Here is an 8,422-nt window from a genome sequence, read left to right as displayed (position 1 = left end):
ATAAATACATACACACACACACACACACACACACATACACACACACACACGCATACATACATACTAGGGGTGGGAATCTTTAGTCACCTCACGATCCAATTCCGATTTTTTGAAGTCAAGATCCGATTCCACAACGATTCTTGATCTACTTTTTCCCCCCTTATTAATTAATTAGTTTACTGACTTGAGAATCTTAAAATCCTTACATTTACATATCCTTACATAAGTAATTAAGTACTTTTTTAAATAATTACAAATTGAAAAAAAATAATTAAAACAGTTGTATGTTAAGAATGTATAACTTAGAAATATAACTTCAAAACATACAAGCAAGTAGCAAATAATAAAGAGGAACATAGAAACATATTACAAACAACAAACTTTCATTATTTAAGATTATCTGAACGTTTTCCATTCAAGAACTGTGAGTGATTTTTCTTCATCTTTAATGTTGTTTTTTACTATGACATCTAGATCTATTAAGCTGCATTAACGCACGGAAGTAATATGGTTTGTCCTGTCCGTTTAATCCCATGCCACATAACTGGCTGTGTTTACATTAATTTTGCGTCATAAAACCATTTTGAGACGCAAGTGCATTTTACCACTTAAGGCTGATTTATACTTCTGCGTCGGACCTACGCCGTAGCTTACGCATAGACGCACACCCATACGCCGTAGCCTGACGTGCACCTCTCCAAAAATCTAACAGCGCGTCAATTCTACGCAGACCGCAAGCGCTGTGATTGGTCTGCAAGAACCCCTCCCTCCATATGTACTTGAGTTTTGTGTGTGTTTATGTGCACTTTAATATATTTTAACAACATGCCCGTGGACACTGCAGACTAGCGGTTTGCATGTGTACTGCACGTTGACGTGGACAACGACGCAGAAGTATAAATGAAAACTGACGCATAGCCTACGGCGTAAAGGCTACGGCGTAGGTCCGACGCAGAAGTTTAAATCAGCCTTTACACGGAGTCGCGCACAGCAGCATGCGTGACAAGTCTTCACAAACAAAGCGTGCGTCAGCATTTGAAATTGAAAGCAGCCTTCTGTTAGTGAGGTTCATATTTTAAATATATAAGTCCACTGCATTCCAAACCACATAAATTATGACTTCGTAGAGCATTTGTAAGGAAAATACCGACGGGCGAGACCGCACACTTCAAGTGTAACATCAAACAAAGCTTGCGTCTCTCACAGCGCATCAGGTGCAATGAAGCCCACGAATGTCCTTGTAATTCGCTTCAATCTTTCCGAACTTTATGAAAGATTATTTTACGGAAGGTTCCAGTGATGTATGTGTTTGAGAAATTGGAAGCAAGCAGAATACGGGTGTTTCTAAAGCAAACTCAGCTTCATCACTAAGCTCAGAATCAATTCTGAAATTCTCAGAATCAATCCAGAATCGTTGGAGAGAGAATCGGGATGCATCGATGGATCGATTTTTTTTCTCCCACCCCTATTAAGTAGTACTTAAAAATATCTATATGTGTAATTTCAGAATTCTATTTACTCAGTAAATAGTACTCAGTACTTCAGTATATTTACTGACAAACGTTAAACGTAAACTCAAATACAGTCATTTATCTTGTATAATGTAATTTCTATTGAAATGTGTATGTAATGTATTTAAATGTATTTGTGATTACACATTTGTAATGTGAAGTTGCAATTTAGTACATTTAAAATATATTTACTGCAGATGCAATGTTGAATAACACACTGTGATGTATCCACTAAAAAGAATACACGTGAGATGGCACGTTTGTCTTCTAGCCACCACTTTACTGCTTTTCTAACTTCCGCCGAACTGGCACCCAAAACAAATTCCCAACATTCCTAGCACTACTGCTACGGAATCTCAATTGTCTCAAATGTAAAATTGTAAACATTTAATACATCACATTATCCCCCTTTTTAAACAAAGGTATCTTCAGCTTCACTCTAATAGAAATCTATACATGGCAACACACAACTTTACTGTCTGAACCAACAACATAACTGTTACAATTTTTTTTTTTTTTAAACAACAACATCACAGAACAAAATAAGCATTGCATATATGACCATAACAGTCCTATACTGGAGTGCTATCCAAGGGTTTCTATTTTTTTTTATGTATTACAAGTCATAGCGTTTTGGTGGTTTTCTAATTCTGGATGAGCGACGTGGACTCTGAGCAACCCCTGTAACTCCCCCACTGTCCTCTTGAAAAGGCTCAGGAACTGCTTGTTTTTCCTCTTCTGGTGTGCAGGGTTGAATCGAAGTGTCAACCCCTGAGCAATCAGTCTCTTTAACAAGCTCATCCTCTACAACCCGGGGTCTCAACTGGTCGCCATGCCTCCTGAACGTGACATCTGAATCTCGTCCCTGAACCTTGTCAAGTCACCTTTATTTATATAGCGCTTTTAACAATACAGATTGTGTCAAAGCAACTGAACAGCATTAATTAGGAAAATAGTGTGTCAATAATGCAAAATGACAATAGTAAACATTAATTTTTCAGTTAAAGGCAGTTCATCATTGAATTCAGTGATGTCATCATCCAGCTCAGTTCAGTTAAAATAGTATCTTTGCAATAATTTGCAATCAAGTCAACGATATCGCTGGAAATGAAGTGTCCCCAACTAAGCAAGCCAGAGGCGACAGCGGCAAGGAACCAAAACTCCATCGGTGACAGAATGGAGAAAAAAACTTGGGAGAAACCAGGCTCAGTCGGAGGGCCAGTTCTCCTCTGGCCAGACAAAACCAGCAGTTCAATTCCAGGCTGCAGCAAAGTCACATTGTGCAGAGGAATCATCTGGTTCCTGTGGTCTTGTCCGGGTGGTCGTCTGAGACAAGGTCTTTACAGGGGATCTGTATCTGGGGCTCATCTAGTTGTCCTGGTCTCCGCTGTCTTTCAGGGCTGTAGAGGTCCTTTCTAGGTGCTGATCCACCATCTGGTCTGAATATGTACTGGAAGACACTGTAAGACACCTTGTAACCTTGTAAGACACTGGTCCGGTTTGCTTTACTATCACACCTGGAACCCATTTGTTCCCTCCTCCTGTGGTGTTACGGAGGTACACTGCATCCTTTTCAGAAAAAGACCTCTCCACAGCCCGTTGGTTATGATAGAACTTTTGCAGGTATTGCTTCCTGCGAACAGTGACAGTGACATCTGGATGAACAAAGTCCAGGCGAGTGCGCACATGTCTGTTAAGAAAAAGATCTGCTGGCGATTGGCCTGTAGTGCAGTTTGGAGTAGTGCGATACTGCATGAGGAAAAGAGAGATCTTATCTTCCAAGTCCATAGTCAAATGTGCGAGTTTCTTTATTTTGCTTTTAAATGTCTGCACATACCTTTCTGCAAGGCCATTGGTAGCAGGATGACCTGGAGCACTCGTTGAATGCAGGATGCCATTTTGCTGCATAAAGGTTTTGAAATCCTCAGATGTAAATTGCATTCCATTGTCTGTGACAATGTGCTCCGGAAGTCCGTATGCTGCAAACAGTCTCATCAGTCTTGCGATGGTAGCTTGTGAGGTGAGGTTAGGCATTCTAAATACCTCCAACCACTTCGAATATGCATCCACTAGTATCATAAATATGTGTCCTAGAAAAGGACCAGCAAAATCTATGTGCAGTCTTTTCCAGCTCTGACCAGGAAATTCCCATGGGTGTAACGGAACCTGACGTGGTGCTTTTTGCTCCATCTGGCACGACTCACAGGCTCTGCTAACCTGCTCCAGATCTGCATCCACTTTAGGCCACCACACATACTTGCGGCCAAGAGCTTTCATCTTTACTATCCCTTGATGACCGACATGCAGTTCGTTCAGCACAGTCTTTCTCAGTCTATCAGGAATTATCGCCCTGGTGCCCGAGAGCACACATCCTCTCTCTGCAGACAGTTCATATCTGCGTGAATGGTAAGCTTTCAAACTTTCATCCACATCCATTGGCCAACCCTCCATGACATATTTCAGGACTTTGGATAACACCTTGTCTCTGTGTGTTATACGTGCCACCTGGTCCGCATTCAAAGGAGCTTATTTGAAGTGTTCAGCTATTAGTGCATGAATGTTCTCTGACAAGACAGCTGTGCCCACATCAGTCGTGACAGGAAGGGGAACACGTGAAAGGCCATCAGCATTACTGTGTTTCTCTGAGGGGCCACTGTACTTTGGTTGGGCAAAAAACGTCCATAGTAGTTGACCAAACCCAGAAAAGCTCTCAGCTCCTTCACACAGGTGGGTGCTGGTGCATCCCTGATTGCGGTAACTTTGTCTGGAGATGGATGAAGGCCCTGACTGTCTAACAAAAATCCTAGATATTCAATTTGCTTTTTCCCAAACTCACATTTTGACTTTTTCACTCTCAAGCCATTCTCCTGGAGTCTTTGTAGAACTGCCTGTAGCTTCTGCAGATGTTCTTGTTCTGTTCTTCCAGTGACCAGTAGGTCGTCAAGGTAAACAACGACATCAAGATCTTTCATGATGTTCTCCATAATTCTTTGGAAGATTGAGGGTGCTGAACTGACACCAAATGGTAGTCTATTGTCACTGCTGACCTGCGGGTGTCGCTTTTGGACAGTGTTATTCTTGCTTCCTGTTTGCAGTGCTGCTGGTTTGTGATTGTAGCTTTGTTTTTCTGTAAAATCTCTATTACTCTCTGTTGTTTAAAGTGATAAATATAACTTAATTCCCACCATATTTCTGATATTATCTATCAACCTAATCTGATTAATTACACAGTTCCTCCACTCAGTGTAGCCATCAACTCCTCAATCCGTAGTAGTGGGTAAGTCTCTGTAATAGCTGCTTGATTCACTGTTAATTTATAGTCCCCACACAGTCTAATGGTTTTGTCCTTTTTTATCACTGGCACAATGGGTGCTGCCCATTCACTGTGTTTTACAGGCGTGATTATTCCAGCCTTCTCCAGCCGGTCCAGTTCCGTGTCAACTTGGGCTTTCATAGAAAAAGGCAGTGGCCGGGATTTACAAAAGCGTGGAGGAATTTCAGGATTCACCAGTATTTTTGCCTTAAGCCCACGGAGTGTGCCTAGTTCATCTTTGAACACCTCCGAGCATGAATCCAGCACTTCTTCAAGAGACATTGTTTTATCCCCTTTTAATACTATATTACGGTTAGCAGTTCACTTTGTTTTTCGTAGCTCACATTAGCTTGAAACTGTCCCAACACAGGCATAATCTCTCCAGTGTACGTTTTAAGCTTGACTCCTGCGACCTCTAGTGGCTCTTCTGAGAACGCAGCTTGGAATAGTTTCTCAGATATGATACTCACGGCAGCGCCTGTGTCAATTTCCATCATAATTTCTTTGCCATTTACTTTAAATGTCCCTGTGAATGACTTTTTGCCGTTCTCATCACTTAACAGCGAAAACATGGGCAACTCAGCTTCCTTTGCCTCCACATACTTAGTGTTTTTCTCAGCATAACGTTTACTTTTTCCAGCTTCCATTTTTCCTCTGCAAGCTCTTTTGATGTGGCCAGTTTTCCCACAGTTATGGCATTTTGCATCCTTGAAATGACAAACATAAGGGCTGTGATCTTTGCCGTGACACCTATAGCACTTCTTCCCTCTCTGATCGGAATGTCGCACTGCACGCGCGTCCATTTTATGAACCACTCCCGAGCGCGAGTCATGCCCTCTCAGCTGCTGCGTGTCTTTCTCCGCCGTCTCCATACTCAATGCGATCTCAAACGCACGTGCAAACGTCAGATTAGATTCTGACAACAGTCGTCGTTGGCAGGCTTCGTTGCGGATTCCACTCACGAACCGGTTGCGCAATGCCTCGTCCAGCGTTGCTCCGAATTCACAACTCACAGCGCACTGTTTTAGTTCAGCGACATATTCTGTCACAGTCTCATCAGCTTTTTGATCGCAATGATTAAAACGGAATCTTTCCGCAATCAGCATAGGCTTTGGCTCAAAATGATTCTTTAAAGTGTCCACAATGTCTTTGTAAGATTTGTCTTTCGGCTTCTCTGGTTGTACCAAGTTCCTCAGTAAACGTAGGTAGTTGCTCCCATCACACTCAACAGGGTCGCAACCTGCTTCTCCTGGCTTATGTCATTCACCTCAAAGAACTGCTCCAGCCGTTCAATATAAGCCGACCACGACGGCTTTCGGGACAAACTCGCTTATATTTCCAATAAGCGCCATAATTTGAATAAAACTTTTATCCTCGTCGCCAATTTTTCTTTGATGTATCCACTAAAAAGAATACACGTGAGACGGCACATTTGACGTCTAGCCACCACTTTACTGCTTTTCTAACTTCCGCCGAACTGGCGCCCAAAACAAATTCCCAACATTCCTAGCGCTACTGCTACGGAATCTCAATTGTCTCAAATGCAAAATTGTAAGCATTTAAGACATCACACACACTACAGTTCATATAATAAATTACTTTATGTGTGCATTAGTATGTTAGTCAGAACATTGAAATAAGTGTACTTTAAAGCACAACAAAAGATAAGTGTGTTAAGAAACATAGTCATGAAAGTGTACTTTCTTTAAGTACACTTAAGTGGCCTTTTATTTAATCAATTTTATATTATCTGTACATTTTACAAGTGCACATTTTTTACAATTTAGCACACTTACTTTTCACAAGCCAAAACAGCCATGCCCTATCACGGTGTTTTTACGCAGAGCAAAAAAAACAGTAACACATTTAGTGCACTAAAACGCTCAGAACATCTATGCAACCACTGGCAGACATCTAGCATTGGCGACGAGTTTTACAAAGGCATATATTTTATTCACAGTGTAAAAATCTTGTTAATAAATATGATTATTCTCTGCATTTTTTATCCAGAAATTACAGGGGAAACACGAAATCCTAGATGTTGAATGTAAGGAGACCCTGATCTCAAAGCACTTAATAAGGTTCTCCAGTTTCTCTCTGCAGGCCCAGTTAATCCTAGAAGTAACCTGCGATCTAGTTTAGGAACAGGTTGAACATGACAAACAAACTTGATTACAGAAGAGTAAAGACATCCTTTAAAAACCAACTGTTCCAAAACTCTCTATATAGCAAATTATTGTTTAGGTGGTAAGTAAGTGTCGTCACTGGTTCAACTGTCCCAGCATGCTTCACCATCATCTGTCTACAGGAGATTACAGCTAAGCCCTGGTATTTATTAGTCTGTGGATCAAGGGCTACAGACTCCCAATTTACATATTTCACTAAAGCAATAAGTCATGAAAGGTCTTGCATTACAGTGATTTTACCATAGTTGAGTATCACTTTTATAAAATGGTAGCAAAATCAATATGATAAAAGACAATGTTAAATAACTTGTTATATGTAATTTATTAATAATAATCAGAATGATTCTTCTGCAAAGTAATATACCTCATAAGTAATTAGTCTAATAATATAAGTGTGACGAGTGGGGGCGGGGCCGAGAGCCGTGGGAACAGAGCGAGGCCGGTGGAGTAATTGATAATGAGCGACACCTGCACCACTCACCGGTCTCGAGTCTCACGGAGGAGCTCCGGAAGGATAAAAGGGAGGAGTGACGACAGTGTTGGAGGAGAGAGGATCAGGCCTGGACTTTATTTTGTGTTTTGGTTTTGTTTGTGCGCCACAGTCGTCCGCGAGGGGCTGTCACGCTATTTTGTGTTTGTTTATTTTATTAAAGTTTTCTTTAAATGTTCGCCGGTTCCTGCCTCCTTCTTCCCGTGACTACGAACTTTGTTACATTGGTGCTGAAACCCGGAAGGAAGGAGGGACACGCTGTCAGAGGTCTCGAGTCTCACGGAGGAGCTCCGGAAGGATAAAAGGGAGGAGTGACGACAGTGTTGGAGGAGAGAGGACCAGGCCTGGACTTTATTTTGTGTTTTGGTTTTGTTTGTGCGCGACAGTCGTCCGCGAGGGGCTGTCGCGCTATTTTGTGTTTGTTTATTTTATTAAAGTTTTCTTTAAATGTTTGCAGGTTCCCGCCTCCTTCTTCCCGTGACTACGAACTTTGTTACAATAAGGCTTTGGGAGACATTGCAAGTAATGAGGGAGTTTGAAGATCTGAAGCAGTGGAGGACAGCTGTTATTAACCACCTCTACTGGACTGCAGTGTAGGGATTTCTAGTACATAAACGGACACTGCTATGCCCCTATCAGCCATCGTGAGGTTTGCTAATCACCCCAGCACATGACTCCAATATTCTGGGTCGACTTCCTGCCAGTCTTGTCGTCATCTACTCAGAGGAGTGATTAAAGACTAATCCAATCAAGAGACAACAAAGCTTTCTTGGTATCAGAACTGGAAGGTTCGTTCACAACATATAGAAACCACGATGTCTTGTGACCACCAATGAATGGAACTATTATATCCAAACAGGAAAAGGACAGTAATTTAATCACGCCCTGCAAGCACGGGATATACAGCGTGACGCCACATGAC

The sequence above is a fragment of the Sinocyclocheilus rhinocerous genome, unplaced genomic scaffold (assembly GCF_001515625.1).
Source record: "Sinocyclocheilus rhinocerous isolate Xijiao unplaced genomic scaffold, SAMN03320098_v1.1 scaffold1391, whole genome shotgun sequence".
In the NCBI taxonomy this organism is placed as follows: domain Eukaryota; kingdom Metazoa; phylum Chordata; class Actinopteri; order Cypriniformes; family Cyprinidae; genus Sinocyclocheilus; species Sinocyclocheilus rhinocerous.
This window is presented reverse-complemented; position numbering follows the sequence as displayed.